This window comes from Squalius cephalus, assembly GCF_949319135.1.
Source record: "Squalius cephalus genome assembly, chromosome: 2".
NCBI lineage: Eukaryota > Metazoa > Chordata > Actinopteri > Cypriniformes > Leuciscidae > Squalius > Squalius cephalus.
In genome coordinates this window covers 22,411,450-22,432,791 of record NC_137123.1, presented here as the reverse complement: position 1 = coordinate 22,432,791, position 21,342 = coordinate 22,411,450, and the positions used below count along the sequence as shown (strand labels likewise).

Genomic DNA, 21,342 nt, shown 5'->3' with positions numbered 1-21,342 from the left:
TGCTGCTCAAGAAACATTTCTCATTATTGTCAAGGTTGAAAACAGATTAATATTTTTGTGGGAACCGTATTGTGTTGCATGTGTATATATATTTGAAGCAGTGGTATGAAAAAACATTATACTACAAAATTCGTTTTTTAAAGTTAATGCATCTAATTTCTTGCAAACACTTCTCTTTTGAAAGCTAATTATTGTTCTTCGCATTAAATCAAAATGCACATCTTAAAGTAAGGCATATGATGCGAAGAAACCTGAAAAAGAGTGTTCATGCAGCTCTTCATGTCTGTCTGGTAAAGCGTTCCTCCCTCTGGAGCAGGTGCCGCTTCTCTGGGTTATTTTCCTCTGCCGTGTTATTTAGCTGTCATTGACCGAGGGCAACTTGCCAGCAAACATGACAGAATAAGATCAGCTCGACTTCTTTTACAGGACGGACTAGATCTGCTACTGTAATCACCAAGAACAATACTTACTCTTGAGACGGCGTAGAGGAAATGAAAAACAGATTAAGTGGCCGATAGTCTTTGTTTAAAAGGGTTAGATTTAATGCACAATAACTGTTGAATGTGGCTCTGAAGCCAATCTGTAGTGAGAATTGAAAAGCAAAGATCAAAAAACAAAACAAAAATGATTCCCTTGCTCGTCGCAGAATATGACTCAAATGATAAAGTTAAAGGTTGCATTTCTGGTTTAAGCTTGGCATCTAATGCACATTACCTATGAGTGTGTATTTGTGAGCAACATAGCAGAGAGAAAGAGAGAGAGAGAGATGTGTAGTTCAAAGACCCAGTTTTAAACGTCCCTCTTTGAGGAATGTGAGGGGGTTATAAATTCATTGTCTCCTCTGAAAGGCTTGATAACCTATTCACAAACAAGCACTAAAGATTTTGATAGGCTAATGGAAAAAAGGTGGTCGCACACTCCTTTGTAATTGGGCATCATAAATCTGAAGAGGCCTTGGCAGCGATACAAAGCGCTTTTATTTCTGTCTTTCTTTGACCCAAACCCTACACATATATCTCGCTGTATTCTCAATGGCTGATCTGACGGGCGAGATATACATGTTACGGACAAGACACATGACCAGGGCTCTGTGACATCAATTGCCTTCCACAATACCCCGTCCGTGACTAGGAAATGGGCAGCCTTGGGGCAATAATACTGGCCTCTTTCTTATCAAGATGGCTGGTGTACATGCCTCTGTCAGAGGACATTAACCCTGCCTCTTTCATCCTGACAGTGGTGATTAGCGCGGCAGTCTGATCCTGCCATTGATGTGGCCCAACCTGGGCAATGGGGTCTGAAGAGGAGAGATGGAATAGACTGAGCTGATTATTGGTTGGTCGACGGGACAATCTGCTGACTGCTGAAAGATGCTGTGTGTGATAGTGTTTCGGGGCCCGGTGTAATTGTACGAATGAGGCATTTTTCGCTTGAGAGCCGTCAATAAGATCGCTCTGAGGCCACATTCACACAGCAGCAGAATACGGGTTGTCAGTCCATGTGTTAGAGTGCAAAACGGGGTTGTTCACACACAGTTCGCTTACAAGTGAGAGTTACAATCACTTTTTATAACCGAACTGACACCTTTACATTTTCAGGACTTGCCTATTGAACCATAGTTGTGTAGGTCATGCAATTTTCAGCCTCAAAGTTCGTAATGCCAAAGTATTAATACACAAAACAGAAGCAGTGAAAAAAACTAACAAAAAAATAGGCCTAATAATAATAATAATAAAAACAATAAATAACAATTAAAAAATGACTATCAAAATAAAGCATCAATGACCGTGTAGGCTACATAGATAGATAGATAGATAGATAGATAGATAGATAGATAGATAGATAGATAGATAGATAGATAGATAGATAGATACCAAATCATTAATACACAAAATTGAAGCAGTAAAAAAATGAATAGGCCTTATAATAATAATAACAACAACAACACCACAATGAAATTAATAATAAAAACAATTAAAAAATAAAATTATCAATGACTGTGTGGGCTACAAATAGGCAGAACGATAGAAAGAACGATAGATAGATAGATAGATAGATAGATAGATAGATAGATAGATAGATAGATAGATAGATAGACAAACATTGAGTAAAACTTATTTTGCAGCAAATTAAGCATGTCTCCCCTAACAGTTGCATTTCACCTTTTTTTGCTATTCTAGAAAAATGTATACTGAGGTCTGATACTGAGCGCATACACCTTATAGCCCTACGACATAACGTTGCGTTTCCTCAATACTGGTAAATTACCTTGACAGAGATGATTTTGTCCCTGTATAGTCGCCGTCTACAGCCACAGGTGCTCCACCAAACACGGCACTCTACACTCAGGTAACAATAAAAAATTTAACGGATGAATTTGCGTTAACGGACTTTAACGACTGTAAGGTCGATTATCAATGTAATTTGATACTTACGACTGATGAGTCAAACGCAATGAGTCAAAGACAGTTGCGTTCAGTCGGTGTTTAAAATCTGCTGCAGTCGGTGTTTAAAATCTGCTGCAGTCGTTGGAAACAGTCTGTAAGTGTGTTCAGTTCAGACTTAAAATGTTTCAGCTAGTCGTTAAGTGTATCCCCGTCTTAATAAGGCCTACTTTGTTTCATTTATGATCGTCGCCATTTTGATATTTATTTCAGTTAGGCTACTGATATTTGCTCGTTGTCGATATTAGAAATAGTGGGTTCACATATTATTATCATTATAATTTATTTATTAATATTATAAGGGTTAGCCTACAGGACTTTTTTTTAATGACTCACTGCTACCTTCATCAGGGGCCACTGAATCATATGAACAGTTTAGTGTTTTGGCAAAATAGTCTCATCTTTCCTATAGTAGGCTAGCCTGTATCCTTTAGCTGGTTAAAATGTCTGCAGAACTTGGTTTGAGCAAAATCGAAAGGCCCGTCATTCAAAAAGTCTACACATTCCCTGTCCTTTTTTTTTTTTTGCATGTTTATCTGTTAAATATTTAGGCAAATTGGATTATGCTTTTATCTTCCAATATGAGTGCAGGCTCTATTTAACACATGCACACCACATTTAAATCCATTGCACTGATTTCCCCTCAGTATTGTCAGGGCCTGCCAATGCATCAGTAGTTCTGCAGCACTGGTCTGTTGTTTGGGTGAGTCCTCCTCTTCCTCTTCAATGATTTGTGGTTGTGATCAACAGCCCTCCTGATAAGTGGGTTACACTTGTTTCTAACCCTACCTGAAGAGAGATCGGTGGTAGTTTGTGTAGAGTTTGATAATTGCCGTTGTTAGTCAGAAGTGGTGATTCCAACCATAGAGTGACTCTTAGTGAGGCATTTTTCTGTTATTACAGAGGAGCTCTCGACAGGATTGAACCAATAGACCAGTTTATTTAACTAACCACCAAATATATGTGGGCTATAATGTATTATTAAGGTCCTGTATTATGGCACAGCTTATTTTTCTTTTCTTTTTATTATTTTGCGTTTCATTAGTCTGAGAGAACGTGGTTTTTCTGAGTGAACTTCTCTTACTTGCATCCAGAGGGCGGCACCATTTTCATCATTATTTAACCATTGGTTCTCCGCAAGGACCTGGGGCCCACTAGGGGGCCTCAGCAAACTTTTAAGAGGGCCGCTGGATGACTTAGAATTATTTAAATTTCTAAAACATACAATCAAGATGTTTATTTTTTTCTCCCTCAATAACTAAGGTTAATAGTGTTTTTTTTTTTTGAACATGCAGTTCTTAAAATTTCTAAAATCATGAATTGTTTCAGTACTCCCAGTTTCTGTTAAAAAGTTGGAAAACAAGCAGCTTTGTCATAGTTTTGTCAAAAATACATTACCTTATGTATATATTAGATATTATGTTATATATTAGAAACTGGGGGGCCTTTGAGTCTTATAGGTTGAGAACCACTTATTTAAACATTCAATCAACGTTTTTTTGATGGATTTTATTGAGATTATTTCTATTTTACTCTGACAAATGTAGGTGAATTGTTATATACATGAATACAATGAATGAGAATCATTGTAGAACCTTTCAATTTTCATAAAGCTGAGTGCAGAGTGATATATATAAATAAATATGGTTGGCTGTGTGTGTGTGTAAAATCAAATGAGGACGAGTGTTGTGGAGAGAAGCTCTTAGGGGAGGGAAAATGTCAGCTGTCTCTTCAAGACTGCGAGTGCATGTGTGTGCGTGTGTGTGTGTGTGAGACTGAGCTTCCGTGCTCTTTGTAAGCATTTTGAGCCCTTGTTTAAACGCCTCTAGATTATGAGACATAATTCTGAGCGTATCAGTTTACACAATACCACAGGAAATCATGTCAGCCTCATTGTGTGCGTATCTCTACCTCCTCAGGTAAAAGGACAACATTCGATGGCTTAGATTTACTCTCGTTTACTTTCTAAAAACTGCTCGGAGCCCCCCTCCTCAGCCCTCCTTGTGTCCCCTCCTTCCTCTCAGCCCACCCAATTAAAAAGCAAAAGAGGAGAAAAAAAGCACATTGCTGCCTTGCAAGTATTACTTATCACATTAATTAAAAACTGGTGGCACAATGGGAGCCCGCAGCTGCAGAGGAAAGCCAGGGAAATTAACAAACGTTTGATTTGTTGTGTTGTGGATGTGACATTTATTATACAGGTCAAAGTAAAACAAAGACCAAAGCCCAAATATGCTAATGGGGATCTGGCAACCTGGGGCAGTTGTACAAACACTGAGGACTGGCTAAATATTCCGTGTTTATTACTGTTGCGCACAGCATCACGGAGAGGGATACGGCAAGGCGGCGTTTGTCTCCTGCTGATGTTTGATAGGAGACTCATTTCACATAAGGACAGGTCTGGTCACTGTCTGCCACACACATAAAGTCAAACATTTAGAATGATAAATTTGTTAATCAATGCTGATCAAGTTAAAACATTTTATAAAATGCTTATAGGAAGGAAACGGGGAAATAGGCGGGTGAAAAAATATGAATTTAAATAATGGCATATGTCATATGGCTTGAGAGAGCAAGAGGTGGAAAGCCTGGAAATGTCAGTGAATTTTTATTTAATATTATTATTAAATTGTGATTTTCAGGACTAAAAAAAGTCATGTTAATACTATAGCTTTTTAATTTTCTTTAGAAAACTATAGTACACCCAATTTGTTTTGTAGTTTGTATCAGCTCTAACATTTTTTCCCCCTCAACTAGAAATCCTTAATATTTAATCTTTATTTAATAAGTAATTTGAAAAATCATGGAAATTAAACTCTTAAAAACAATGAAATTAAATGAATTTTTTATATAGAGGAATTCACACATTCTTTTAGTTATGTTCAGATCATCCTTATTATATAAACAACTGAAAAAGTTACAAAGTCTGAATTCACATAGAAATTTCTGTTAATCTATATATATTTTTTTTTATATATATTCTTACTGAATAAGCAACTGGAAAAGCCATGGAAATTCATTGGTCAAAAGGGGTGGGAACCATGGAGAGGGGTCAACTCTTCCTTTGACATATACGACCAGACATTATGCAGATTTCACAGGGGCAGCAGGCAACTGAATCATGGGTAATGCTGTGGTCATTCATTGGGCCGGGGGTCATTGTTCAGAACACGCATACAAGGTAATGACTAGAACACACAGAATGTTGTGTTTATATAATTTATTCCACCTTTAAGATTTAGTAGTGTTACAGCAGCCTCACACACAGGTTGCTGAAGCAGTCACTGGAGAAATGAGGTGAAATACACTCAGTAGTCATACTAACTAATGATGATATGGTGAAAGATGGAGTAGTAATGAGTAAAAGGGCAGAAAATGACAGTGAGCGATGCAGTGTGTAATTGCAAGTCTATCAAGAGGCAACGAGACATCAGGCTTGTGCTATTGACATCCTGCCCATTTGCCTGGGGGTGCACTTTAACATGACCCCAATAGGAAAAATGGACAATTTAAAGACTTCAAGTGCAACCCTGCAAGCTGCACGCCAATTAAGGTGTCCTGATGGATTCACAGGCAATCCAGTGTCCATCTGTGAGACTCTCTCTCACTCTCTCACTCTCTTTATCTCTTCACTAGGATTGTAAAATGCATGGTTCATGAATTTCAGTCTCTTCATGGACCCTGTTGCATTGCATTAAAAGCACTTACATTCAGTTGACTAATTTAGAAATATTTGGATTCAGTTTTAGCAGTATTTATTTTAAATATTTAGCAGTTGAGATAAAAAGCACTGGTTACATATTTTCCTGATGAAAATCAGAAAATATGTAACTGCCCATGAATGCATTTTTAAGGACCGCCATTTCTCTTCCTACAACATTGAGGAGAGAAGAATGAAAAACGATTTAATGTGAAAGACATTAATTCCTCTGGTCAAATCTGAATTTTTGAAGTTGTTAGCGCATTAATAACCAGACTCAAAGATTGAATTTAAACACCATTATATATTGCGAAATAAAACTGGGAAAGAGAGAGGGGGATAGGACAATGAAGGGAAGATTTCATTTATTCAAGGTCTTCAAGATTTTGTGTCTATTTTTAGTTGCACTTTATTTTAAGGTGTCCTTGTTACAGTGTGATTATACATTTATGTGCTGAGTAATAAACAGGTAGCTACTTTTGGTTTGGTTTAGGATTAGTTGCATGTGTTTATGCATAAATTGTAGTTATTACTATAGTAACTACATGTAACAAGGACAATACCTTATTTTTTTCTGTGTGCATTAGATACAATGAACAGAAACGTGCATTGGTCTACATTCACATGATAAAGGCAATACTTATTTGTGTGCTTTTCACATGCAAAGCATGATAGCTGAGCCAGTGCATGTTTGGTGTAAATGTGATGCTATCACACATTGACTGGATAAAGATGCATTTATTGGTTATCACCATTGTTGTCTCTGTCAATGTAGTTTAAAGGAGTGTAAATGTATGCATAGTAATTGCATGTTTTTAAAAGGAGTGAAGCAGTTTCGACTGGCTCTAAACCTCTAATAAACACAAGATGTTGACATGTTAATGATGATTGCGTAGTTACAAATACATTAAAGTTCCTAGAAATTGAATCTTTGTGTTCTTGCTAGTTTCATACATGTTTTTTTTTTTTATATTTTGATTTAATGCTTGTAAAAATGTCAGGTGGTGTAACCATCAAGTAATAAAAAAGTTTTCAGACATACATTATTTTTCAAAGTAAAAAGCGTTTTTGTTAAACATAATATATATATATATATATACTTTTTTTATACTTATATTTTTTTTTATAGAAAAACGTCATGGACCAAAGTACATATGTGTATAACTTAAAGAAAGTACATTATTAGTACATACTCTTAAAATTGTGTGCAGTTTACTTCCCTCTTTTCCTTCCCTAGAACCTAAAACTGATTCATCCATCCTCTCCAAACTGTCAGCAGCCGCCACCTCCTTTTCCCCACTCTTTTTCCCCCTCACAAGCAGATGATAAATGACTCGCGGTCTCCAGATTTTCATTAAAACCCTCGTGTGTCACATTTAACCTGCGTTCGCTGAAATCAATTATCCAGCTATCACTAGGGCAGACGCTCCAGGGAAGGAGAAGATCGGCATCCCTCCATCAGCGTTTCAATTAGGAGGTAAATAATCAGCATTTGAAGGCCTCTCTCTCTTTCAGTGCCTCCCCAGAGCCCTCTCTGTCTTTCCAGAGCATGGCGGCAATACGCTGATGACTCAATATGGAGTTTAATAGCCGTTGCAGCCGGGTGAGAAAGAGAAGACTAAGTGCTGTTCTGAAGTCAGTGTGTGTTGTTATGTTTAAAGACTAGATAGAGAATGTTTTGGTAAAGCGAGCTGATCCTGGATCAGCATGGGTCTCGCCACCTGGTGCCAGTGTTTTGTTTGCTCTGTCTGTGTTTAGTATCTGCTGAGCTCCCAGCAGCCCCTGGGGCAAATGGGTGGCATGATGCCAGGGCGGAGGTGCGGTATTGTGTGTGTGCGTGTCTCTCAGAAAGATGGCTGTTGAGGCCTAAGGCACCATTCAGAAGGGTCAATGGTGTTTTTGTGTGTCAGAACCCATTTGAAAGTGTGTTTTATTTGGCTAATTAATGTACAAGCACCTTTTTAGGAACCGCTGGAGGCAGAGCAGTTCATGTGCAGATGAAAAAAACAAAACAAAAAACAATGCTTTAACTGAAGTTAAGAGCTAAAGGCTAATCTTGTGTTTTACATAATAGTCGCTATGTATCTTCACACACTAAGGGCGACATTTTTGAAAACAGCATTGTCATGAATTGCAATTCACAAATCAATACAATACTGAAAAAAGTAAAAAGGCGTTGCTTTATTGTGAATATACCCAATTTAAACCATTCAGCCTAAGATGTTTTAATTAAGATGTTTTAGTTTAATCTGGGGTTTAGCTTCAGGTGGTTTTCAGGTGACATTTTGTCCAGTTTGTCTGACCAGCTGAAAAATGCCCATGTATGATGCCCAAATATATGGCCAAAAAAAAAAAAAAAAAAAAAAAAAATATATATATATACACACACACACACATACATATATATATGTATACATATATACTTTATATATGTGTGTGTATATATATATATATATATATATATATATATATATATATATAAATATATATATATATATATATATATATATATATATATATATATATATATATATACATACATACATACATATACATTTTCGTACATATATATATGAAAATATATATGTATACATATATATATATATACACACACACACACACACACATATATATAAATATACATACAAACACACATATATATATATATATATATATATATATATATATATATTACATACATACATTAAAAAACTGCATTTATTTTAAATAGATTTTTTTACTGTCACTTTTTATCAATTTGATGAACCAGTGCAGTGCATTTGAAAAGTTTTACACGTAAATTTTCACAAATAAATGTCTTTCTCCAGAGCATTTGTACATTCCTTTTTGTCTTGACCCACAAATTAACCATTTATTCATAAAGAGACAAAATGTGAAAGCATGTTTAATTTTTCACCGTTCTATGTCTATGTTTGCTCACACATCCATAGTACGTGCGCATGTTCTCACTAATACCCTATATTTTCTGGCAGTCATGCTTTGTCTGAACTTTTCCAGACTGATATGCAATTTCTCTGTTTGGCTATCTGTGTATGTCTGTGTGTGTTTTTGTTCTTTTTGGCTGATGCCATTGCACTGATTATAACAAACAGAATACTGGAAAATGCCAGGCATCAACAACACCACACTTACAAACATTCTGCGATGACAGACACAAATCGCCATTGGCATTTAGTCAGAGGGGAACCTATTATTACAGAGTGGTTTAATCACAGACCCTCTGCATGCTTTTGCTTTCTCTGTATTTTTACTCACCGCACACTCTTCATACTCATGTTGGTTGTCGAGACATACTTGTGCAAAAAATCCTGTTCTGTGACACGGACCAGGTCACACCCATTTTTTGATCTTTCTTCTCCACAGTAAATTATTATTTATTTTTTTTTTTTTCTGGGTTTGTGGTCAGCCCTCTCTAAAATAACATGTTTCTGCTGCGCTCTATTACAACAGGAGGGATTGATCTGACACCTTTTACCCTCTGATCTTTGAGGACTAACAGATCAAAGGTGATGAAGAGGAAGGTCCTCTATCTTTCTCTGCATCTCTCTTTTTGGCAGCTGGCCTTATTGCTTGTCTTTCTCCTTCACTCACATTTTCCAGCATGGCTTTATCTTCAGGTGTGGGATATGTCTTTTTAAAAGTTATCTTCCTTACTTGTCTTTTCTTCCTTACTTACTCTTCATCATGCTGTGATGCTCATGTGTTGGTGCTTTTCCACTCACTTAACCATCAAGATTTACTTGGTCAACTGGTTTAACCAGAAAGACTGTACCATGTTGGTCAACGAACATGTAATAAAAGATTCTTAGATCAGGTGAAAAATGCAGTCATTTACTTGATTATTGTATATTTTAAATTAAAAACAACTTTCAGCAACACAAGTAATGCATTATTTAATAAAAAAAAAAAAAAAATTATGAAAACCTACAATTGTATTAGGGGATTTTGATTGTTTTTTTTTTCCAATTAGGCCTAAGCTGAAAATATTTTTGTTAAAATTTGGCAAATTGAGTTTAGAGCTTGTTAAATTTAAAAAATGTAAATGTAATAATGATGGCAGATAAAATTCACTAAAAATAAATGAATGAATCCTACTAAAAATAAGCCATGTAAACGGTTGCCTTCAAGTTTTTTTGAGTACCTCATTTTGTTTTAATAATGTCTTGCTGGTCTGCAAACCACCCGCATGGAAATGTTACCTTTAACTTGACTTTTCAACAAGAATTCAGAGTTTCTCTCATATTAGAAGATACATTTGGAAAAGATCTGTATGAATTGAAATTGGTACATTTTGGAAGAAGCGGTTTTCATCCTGATTCTCTTCTTGTATTTGACCAGTAACAGTGAGTTCTCAGATTGTGTCTGTACTGCGCTCTGGGAGCTGAGATCTGTTTGTGTAGTATTTGTTGGAACCTCATTTCGAGAGACCACTATTTGTCTTTAACACACACACCTGGTAGTGAATATGTGAGTGGAGTCAGCATCCAATTATCCAATGCAGAGAGAAACAGAAAGCAGAGAGCGAGAGGAACGAGGGAAGAGAGATGGCGTGACCGCTCTTCCCATTGTCAATATTGACTTGTCCCTCAATTAATGCGTAGTCTTCTGGGAAACATTGCGTATTAAGTGATTTGTCCTCTGTTTGCATATCTGTCTGCGATATTACAAGAGGCCTCTCTCAACAGGTGATATTGAGATTACAGTAGAGGATTAGGTCACCCAAAAATTAAAATTGATATCTATTTGCTCAAGTATTTTCTATCACATATTAGTTTCTTTCTTACATGCAATTACAATAAATGGGGCATTCAAGCTTCATAAAAGACGCTTTTTTTAATTATAAAACTGGTCAATATGACTTACAACAATGACTAAGTCTTCTGAAGTCATTTTGTGTGAGGAACCAACTAAAAAGTCATATGACTCTGTAGTCAATAATTGTGTATCTTAAAACTCATTTTTGATCACCAAAATTACATATTTAAATGGTTTTCCTTGAAAAAAAGGCCTTAAAATAGCTTGAATGTAACTCTACACCCTTGCCTCATTTAGAATAAGCGGTTCTCTGAATATGCAAATTAGCCCCGCCTCCACTCACTCACACCAGCTCAGAGATCCACTCGTTGACGATCACACAGTTGATCTGATTGGTTACAAGGTAGTTTGTGACGTCAGAAACACCCACTATTTTAAACTGCGTTTTTGAGACTGTCTTTTTTCACTGCAGTTTTAAGGAGAAAATACTCAGCAATGGTGTTGACTTATTAATTTGCACATGGTTTGTCTTAAAGCATATTTAAAACACCACATAGACATATAAACAACATTAAAAGCTGGATTTTCACCACCGGGGGACTTTAAGATCTTTACCTGTTAAACCAAATGTTTACAAGTAAATTACAATGGGATAAACCTGATTTATATGCACAGCATTAAGGGCCCTACACACCGGGACGAATATCGGCACGCGTTATTCGCCAGCGTTTTTCAACGCGTTTTTTGTGTTCACACCCAAGCGATTTTCGCTGACGATGAGCCGAGTGAACATGCAAATTCATTCCCTGACATTAGATGGCGCTTAATGTAAAACAGAAACCACTCCATAACAGGTCTCTTTTATCAAGATTTTTGTAGTCGCTGTCGCGTTTGTCATATAGTTCTTTATGTTCCGACACCAACAAGACCAGCAGCTCTACAATCATCTTGCCTTGCATCTTCCTCGTCTTATTTCTTCCTGGCAGTGTAGACGCTACTTGGTGTATATCTTCTTCGCCGTTACGTATGTGTGCTCGGCAAGACCGTTTTGTGTTTGAGCGCCCCCAAGTTGTGTTTTACTGTAACTTCAGAAGCTCCAGACACGTGAACAAAAGCGCCAATCTCATTGGTAGGATAGTTTTTGACGCTGCACGTCAAACCAAAAAAACGAACCCGAGGCGTTTTTTAAAAAATGACGCTTTTACGCGTGCCGTTTTTCGCGCCGGTGTGCACACTCACATTGGCGCCCTTTGTTTAGTCACGAGGCGTTAAACGTCGGCGAATATCGCGCGCGAAATTCGTCCTGGTGTGAACAGGCCTTTAGAGTTTAGTTGAAACTGAGTTAAGAAGTGGCTCGCCATCTGCTCGTGATAGGCAAGGGGACCAATGCAAAGTCACCCTTGTCATCCACAGCTGTTGCCAGGCCAATGAGGCCTCTGTCATGTCAAAAATGGACCGTCTTTGTTGAGACAACACGGTTAATTTATTAGAGATTGATTCTCGTTCTCTGGCCCTGTCAAAAACCCTGAGGAGGTAATTGAGGTTGAAAGCCTGCTATATTTTGCAGCTCCAGTGTATGATGCGATTCTTTTGTGTATGTTTACAATGATGAAGGACGGGCCTTGAAGTATGGATTCCATAAGAATCATGTCAAAGGAGGGCTGTACTGCCAGTCTGTCTCTTTGTCTGAGCTGAACAAGGACGCTAGTTACACGTTAGCAAAAGATAACGTACCACGGAGAGCAGACTTTGCTGGATTTGAAGGACAAATTTCGCTAAGGTGACATTGTTCTCGGCGGTGAACACTTTGAAACGTTTTCTCAATGTTTAAATCACAGTTTTCGCTGTACTTGTAATTAAATCAAATCGTAATCCGTGTTGGCTGGACTATCTTGAAACCTCACTTGGTTTAGCAAATTTAAGTGACAAGATAATCTCGGTTTGTATGTGAATCTTTCACATCAGCATCTCTGAATCGTCTGTTTGAACGAAGCTCAAGGTTCTCCAACTTTACATGGCATAAATGAACAATTAAACCTAATCCTTAATCCAGCCTGCATCACCCAAGCCAAGTTTATTTTTACACGGCACAAGGGCCCTTGCCAACGAATTCTGGAATGCCATTCAGCATTCCAAGCTAAAACCCAGAAAATCCACTGAATGTTCCAGTCAACCCAATTACAAATCCCTACACCACTATGGTCATCCAAACACTGTGGCTTGGAAATTTCAAGTGGGGGATTATTATGCTATATATTTCATATATATATATATGTATTATGCACCTATTTTGATAAAACAGAGAAAATAAATCAATTATTTTGATGGGTCATTTGGTTAGAGTAAGCAAGAAAACTGAAGGACACCTGCTTCCCAATGGCTGAATATTATAAATGTTTATGATTGATCATTCACTGCAGAAATCCATAAGTGCAAGTTAAGATTTAGTGTTTAAGAGTTTAACATTTGAAAAGAACTTTACTTTACTTATACACTGTATACAAAATTATATGATCAATAAGTTATGACAACATGTTTTTTACATTGCTTTAACTTTTTTATAAGTTACAAGATTCAACTAATTTTAAGTCAGAGTTTAATTTAATTTAAGTTGAAATGACTTACATTTTTAAGTACAATCAACTTGAATGGTTAAGGCAGCTCCTTTTTTTTTAATAGTGTACAATGAAAATCAATGGGGTCCAATGTTGTTTTGTACCTCATTGACTTCCATTATGAACAAAAACATTCGTTCTGTGAAAAAGAAGAAAGTCATAAAGGTTTTAAATGACACGAGAGTGAGTAAGTAATGACAGAATTTTCTTTTTTGAGTGAAGTATCCCTTTAACTCAGATTTAGACCTACTTAAACTTCATGGAGCTCTTGAGTGAACCTGCAACTTCTTCAGAAAGTGTCATCATGCAAAATCATTAAATTTTCATCAGGCCCATTAATCAATCAGTTGAAATTCTTTCAAGCTGTAAGGAGATATGAAACATTTGCGGCATTGAGTCATTTGACACCCGTTTCCACGTCAACCCCTCTCCATCCTTCTGCATACCGTTCTGGCTGAGTGTCTCGCTAACTGTTTTTTAATCAACTGGTTTGCATATGGAGTCCCCACGGGTCACTTCCCCAGAGAATAAGGGGGCATTGGTTCCTACACAGCTGACTGGGTGGCCAAAATGGGAGGAGGGAACCTAGGGTGGTTTACTTCACCTTCTAGCTTGATTCAACACAAAGGCATTAGCATTTAACGCATTCAGACATTTTACAAGAAGTTGGGAGCGACAATGATTTCCAGAAAACTATTTATGGTGCAGTTAAGCAGTATGGATGGTGGCAAGCGTGAATAGTCAGCTTTTTGTGTGCAGGTTAATACCCATAAACACTGGTAAATTATCCATGTGTGGCTGTGGGGACAAAAGGAAAGGGTGATGCGCTGAATGTGGGAACGTGAATGGGGATGAACGATAGGGGCGTATTTGGAAAATTACCCATCATACTCTCTGGGTATCACACACACACAACACAATCCCACCGGGACGGCTTGCCAGACCTGGTGGATAGACACGCGCATTAACACCCGCGACTTCCTCTTTCCCTGGCTTGGAAAAATGAAGATGTTCATTAACTTGAGGGGATTAGTGAGCCTTTAAATCATTTTTATGATAATACGTGGCTGGGGGTGAGCTGATAAATGAAGACTCACCTTATCTTCACAAACACCTTTAAGTGCAGATCTCGCGCTGGAATTTCCACTTGACATGCTTTTTTCTTCTTCTATAACTTCTTCCCATCTTAGATTTCCTAAAATTTGTATTGTTAGCTGGAGATTTAAGGCTCACATTCCCCTCTTTTTTTATTTTATTCAACAAGCTTGTTTCAGTAACGTTTTTTATTTGAATATATTTTAAAATATAATTTATTCCTGTGTTGCAAAGCTGAATTTTCAGCATCATTACTTCATTCTTCAGTGTCACATGATCCTTCAGAAATCATTCTAATATGCTGATTTGATGCTCAAGAAACATTTCTTATTATTATCAATGTTGAAAAGAGTTTTTCTGCTTAATATTTTTGTGGAAACCGTGACACTTTTTGTTTAGGATTCTTTGATGAATAGAAAGTTAAAAAGAACAGCATTTATTTAAAATGGAAATCTTTAGTAACATTATAAATGTCTTTACTGTCACTTTTGATCGATTTAATGTGTCATTGCTGAATAAGACTATTGATCTCTTTCAAAAAAAATAAAAAAATAAAAAATTCTTACTTTTAACAGTAGTGTATATTAGACAATGCATCAATAAATACAATAATCATCCCAGCTTTACGGGATTCATTCAACATTATTTTTGTACCTTTTTGAAATACTTCTTGCTTTGAATCAAATGTTGAAATGCGGTTTATCTTAGAGCTCTTTGTTTTTGTTGAAGGTCTTCATTCAGCTCTTTGATTGAAATCTTTTCTAAAATGCATTGAAAAGCTATGACTCCTATCCCAAGGCCACCGTAAAAAGTTGCCACTCTATTGCAGCTGTAACCACTTAACTGTGTTAAGAATCTATTTGATAGTGTAATTTTTTATGGAAGGTTAAAATCCATAAGGTTTGTGCCCTTTGCTGAAGCTGCTTTTTAGTTCCTATTCATACATTCATAATGTATATTCATACATTCCTCTGGGTGCTCAGATTGGTACCTATACCCAACTCTCTTTCTACGATCTATAACAATAGACGGACACTTTTGCGATTGCACACGCGTGCCACTTCTGCTGGCATGAGAAAAGATAACTTTCCAACTTTGTTTTGACACTTTTGATTAAGGAGCGGTAGAGGAACACCTGTACGTCTGCCTGCACAATACCTCCCTCCTCTGAGAGATTGATTTTTTTTTACATTAAACCGCCTGCTTTTGTCTAAAGCAACAAGGCCTATTGTTATGCTAACAACCCTGTGGAAGATTTCCAATTCAATTCCACCTGAGCGCTGGTCAGCTCCACGCTCCTTTTGTGCCGTCCCTAGGGCCCCGTCTTGTCTTCTAAACGACAATTTAGCGATCACAGCGGACTGAGGAAAATTGACAGACGGTGGAGGGGGGGAATGTTCGTCATGATATTAGAGCGATCAAGTCTAATTCCGTTTCCCAGTATTAGGAGCGCTATTAGTTTAGGGCCTTTAACGTATACTCATCAAAGTTATATTATAGAACATGTGATGGGAATTAAAAAGCGGGAAGGAGAGATGGGAAATAACAAATTTTATGTTAATGCCGAAAGGGGAATATATCTGGGACATAGGTGATGGTGCACACAGATAAACATAATGCATATACCATTCAAAAGTTTATGAAAGAAGTTCATTTATTTGATCAGTAAAAATGACAAATTATTACTACAATTTAAAATAACTGTTAATATTTTTAAAAATGTAATTTATTCGGGTGTCACATGATCCTTCAGAAATCATTCTAATATGCAGATTATGCGCTCAAGAAACATTTCTTATTATTATCAATGTTGAAAACAGTCGTTCTGCTTAATATTCTAGTAATAAAGTAGAAGTCTTTACATGTTTGATTATTTTTCAATGCGTCCTTGTTGAATAAAAGTATGAATTTCTTTCAAATAAAATAAAAACATACTGAATGCTAGTGTATATTATTCATGCCCAGATCTAAACCTATTGAAGGCCAAAAATCGTGTGTTTAATGGTAGTATCTCAAACAGTATTTGCTCATGCTGTGTGACTCTCTGAACAATGCCTGACGTCTGGAAGCATTAATGAGGTTTGGAGAATGAGGCTTTATATTCCAAATCTGCCTGTCTGACGGAATCAGTCATCTCTGTCTTTATTATACTTCTTTTTCTTACAAGTTGTATTTAAACCAGATTATCAGATGTATTTTGATGGTCTTGACCATGACTTGTTCTCACTAGTTTTGTTGATAAATTATAGATGTTTTTGACACTTTTGCAATCTGAACTGCGGTTTAAAAAGTCAATTAAAGTGCTGGAGAGCAACACATTTCAGCATTTGTTATGGAAATTGGATTCCGAAATAATGTATTTAATGCGTTAATTATGATTTTAGTGGCAAAGATAATCTGCAAGGGTGTCCTGCCGAATGAATATGATTATTTATTGAATTTTTCTTTAAATAGAATCTGGAGATTTAATTAAAGTAAAGATCAAATTATTCCTATTGTTTAACTATGTATGATTTAAATATTCATATGGGTTTGAAATGAGAAACAAAATTATTATTCTGCACTGCTTCAAAAAACTGATAAAAGTACTGAACAAATCCTCATTCACATTTGAATTTGGCTCACAGTATCTGAAGGAAATCTATAGCATGAATATGTTGTTTTTCATGAATTTAGAGTTTAAGTAAAACATCTTGTTTAAGTCAGGAAATAAAAGCATTCCAGTTAATTCAGGTCAGAGGTCAGAATATCGTGCTAATTTTGAATGATTGTCTATTCACAGAGTCTTTTAAGCCCTTTTTACACCTGGTATTATGGTATTAAGATGTGTTTTTGTCGATCGGATCACAAGTGGACGACGCTAAATACAGGTGTAAACAGGGTCTTAAACATCTAGAGCTTGTCCACTTTAACCACTTCCAGAGGTAGTCGAAAACGCATTTGACTGGATTGCTTTCGTATTGTAGACACTCATGTGTTTAAATGCTTTTGAACAGCCACAAAATACCACCTTCTCTCCGCCTACTGACGTAATGCGTGAACAACACTATGGGAAGCGCGCTAGCCAGACGGGATTTGAACTTTGCCGGCTGAATACCCAAGTTTGGTTTGAAGACAAAAAACGTACCAAGCACAATGTTCTCTCACCATTCCTGATTTCTAACACACACTGCTGTTAGAGCAGAAACGAAAGCTGATGCTCTCGGTATGTTTTTTACCGTTGTTAAATGTGTGAGCTTATTTTGTCCATTAGAGCGAAAGATTTGAAAAAAAAAAAAACTATTACCCTCCCATAGACTGAAGAAATCAGGACAGAGGTGGTTGAAAGTGGACAAAAGAGACGGATTAAAACAGCAGGTGTAAACGGGAACGCATCTTAATACCAGGTGTAAACAGGGCCTTAGAACCAGATCTTGTAGTTACAACATCTTCCAGCAGGGGCAAACAAAGCATTATTTAACCAGCTAAACCTTGACCTGTATAGCAGGGCTTCAAAGCTCAGTTACTGGAGGGCCACAGCCCTGCAGATTTTGGTTCCAACTGTGCTGTAGTCTTCAAATAAGCCTTAAGGAATAATCCTGCGTTTTTTTACGGTTGAAGCTAAACTCCACAGGACTTTGGCCCTCCAGGAACTGAGTTTGCACCCCTGTTGTTGAACGCGAGATCAGTTCTCCAACCTGAAGAGATGGTGAGGTTGAGGTACGGGAGGGATACACAATAAACTTGAAACAACGAGCAGCTTTCTGGCAATCTGCATTTTTAAATCATTGGAAAACGGCATTTGGGATGTTAACGGCATTGGGATGATTCTAGACTTTTTTTTTGGAGCTCTGGGGATTTGTTTCCATCACATTTCTTTCTTGCCCTCTGCTCTCCAGCTACATTTTGAAGCTCATCTTTTACAATCTTCCACACTCCTCTCAAGCACCGTATATACTTGCTCCATTTGAACTGAGCTCCAGAGCAGCAGGGCCGGCGTATGCTAAGAGATGTGAAATTACACATGGCTGTGAGAGAGGTGAAGTATTCCACATGAAGAGAATGCACATGAAAGTGTACCACACTCAGATCCGTCGCTGAACTCCCTCTTTAATGTGATACCAGTAATGGAAGCATTTGGAGATGAGCTGCGTCTTCGACATCAAAGCTAATCGAGAAATGGAAGCCAATTGGCGTTCGGCCTTAGCGGTGTGTGCGCGAGCGGGCGGGCTGGCGAGTGAGACGGGCACAAAAGCGGATGAGCTCTCTTTACCTAAGAGGATAGATGCAAGAGATGAGACTTGACAAGATCCAGAGTAAAGAGGCTCCTTCCTTTTAAAAACAGATACATGCTGCAACACTCCGCCAAGACGCAACCCGTCTAATGTAATTACGTTTGTCAGCGTCAAAAGCGGCCCAGAATATCCCCGTTCGCTCCTCCCTTCCCCCCCAAACCTATCCCTCTCATTCTTTCACAACATCACAAACTGACATGTAAATGGACTGTCATTAAATCCTATTAGTTTGGCCTGTCATATTGGAGCAAGCCAACTCCTTTATTAAGTACTTTGCATGACTCTTGTTTATATCCAGATTAGGGAAGAGAGGGAGATAAACAGACAGTATCGGAGGTAAACAGTGTGGATCACTGTCTCTTGGATTCAGGGTTGTTTCGATGTAACGTTGCCTGGGGATCTTTCGTTTGCAGATTTTCCCGTACAGCAAGACCACTTACTTTCTTGTTGTTTTGTTCTTTACTGTGGTTCTAGATTTAAACATTCAATTAAAAGAAGGTCAGATAATTGAATTAAACGCAGTGCTGTGCGGCTGCCTGTTTCTACAGACAATTTTTTAAGACATGTTAAACAATTGTATTTGTCACTTTACTCTTAAAATCGTAGTTTATTTCTTGCAGTTGCGACTTTTATACTTCGTAATCATGACTAAATCTCACAGTTGCAACTTTGTGTCTCACAGTGTGACTTCATATATGACTTGTAATTGCATCTTTATTTCTCAAATTGTGACGACATTTCTCACTATGCGACTTTAAATCTCACAATGTGACATTATTTCCAACGCATTCTCATCCTAGGGCGTCATATACTGACGCTTTTGACATTTCGTCTACATCGAACGCACATGGCACCCTTTAGCGTCAATATGAGACACAGATAGCTTTGTTCGGTTATGGGTAGGTTTAGGTCTGGGGTAGGGTTAGGGTTAGACCGCTAGGAGGCGCCTTCTGGCCCATATCTATCTGCGTCTCATATTGACGATAAAGGGTGCCATGTGCGTTCGATGTAGACGAAATGTCAAAAGCGTCAGTATATGACGCGAGACTTGCAAATTTCGCAATTGCAACTCGGTTGCAACTTTGTATGTCACAATGTGACTTTATCGCTTGTAATTGCAACTTTATTTCTCATAATTTTGACTTTATTTCTCACTAGGCTACTTAATCTCACAATGTGACATTATTTCTCATAATTGAGACTTGCATATTTTGTAATTGCGACTCACAGTTGCAACTTTGTATCTCACAATGTGACATCTCACAATATGACTTTATATCTCATAATTGTGACTTATATGTCGTAATCAAAGCAGGTGCAACTTTTTATCTTACAATGTGACTTTATTGCTTGTAATTGCGACTTTATTTCTCACAATCACGTCTTTATCTCACAGTTGCAACTTTGTATCTTACAATGTGACTGAATTTTATTTCACTTAATAGCATGTACCTGCAAATTTATTCCTTATAATTTTTGACTATATCTCACTATGTGACTTTATATCTCACAATATGACATTATTTCTTATAACTGCAATTTTTTTACCTTATAACTGTGACTTTATATCTCATAGATGCAACTTTATCTCACAATGTGACTTAATATCTCTCACAATGACTTATAATTGCATCTTTATTTCTCAGCATTTTGACTTTATACTGTATCTCACTATGCAACTTTGTTTCTCACAATGTGACTATTTCTTATGTTAAACTATTTCTTCTAATAAAACTAAATGTCATTTCTGTGATTTTGTGGCAAGTGGCGACTCGCACACTTCACTTTTAAGTAAGAAAAGTTTCTGAACAGATAACTTATATCTATAGAAATATCTCTGTATAAATGGGTCTGGGTGTGTAAAGCAACAAGCACTGGAATATTTGACAGACAAAAGGCAAGAGAAAAACATGGAAAACACTCTTGCAGCAGACCTCGTCTTCATCTTTCTCATACTCCTTCTTTTTGTCGCCCCTTCTTCATCCTCTTCTTCATCAAACTGTCAGCTGCAATTCCAGTCACAGTCAGACACATTCTCATTAAATTAATTACGACCACTCAATTGAATTATGATCAAAGACTCTACAGAAACCCAATTAGCATTGTTTTGATCCTCAGCAATCAATTGAGAGATGTCTCTCCTCCCCGCCTCATCAGCACAATTAGGGCCAAATTCACAAAGCTATTGAATAATGCTATTAAATAAGTTTTACACTCAGAAATGTGAGTGATAGAGAAGAAATTGTGATTCTGAGGCACTACAGTTTTGTCACCCGCTCAACTTTCACAGTTCTCTTCCTCTTATAGGTTCAAGTCTAAATTCTTCCATTATACACAAAAGGAGAGGTTTAGCAGAATGTCAGAGTTACTCTTTTCCATACAATGAAAACGAATGGGGACAAGCGTCTGTCAAGCTCCAAAATGAACAACAAAGCACA

The 21,342-nt window shown here is 37.2% G+C and overlaps 1 long non-coding RNA gene across 1 annotated transcript in view; it reads left to right on the top strand.

Annotated features, from left to right (window-relative positions):
• The first annotated feature begins 2,273 nt into the window (after window positions 1–2,273).
• The window catches only part of LOC307146632, a 108,406-nt gene continuing 89,337 nt past the window's right edge, over window positions 2,274–21,342 (top strand). The window contains exon 1 of the long non-coding RNA XR_013819136.1: window positions 2,274–2,349. This is a non-coding gene — a long non-coding RNA (uncharacterized lncRNA). The remainder of the gene's footprint in view (window positions 2,350–21,342) is intronic.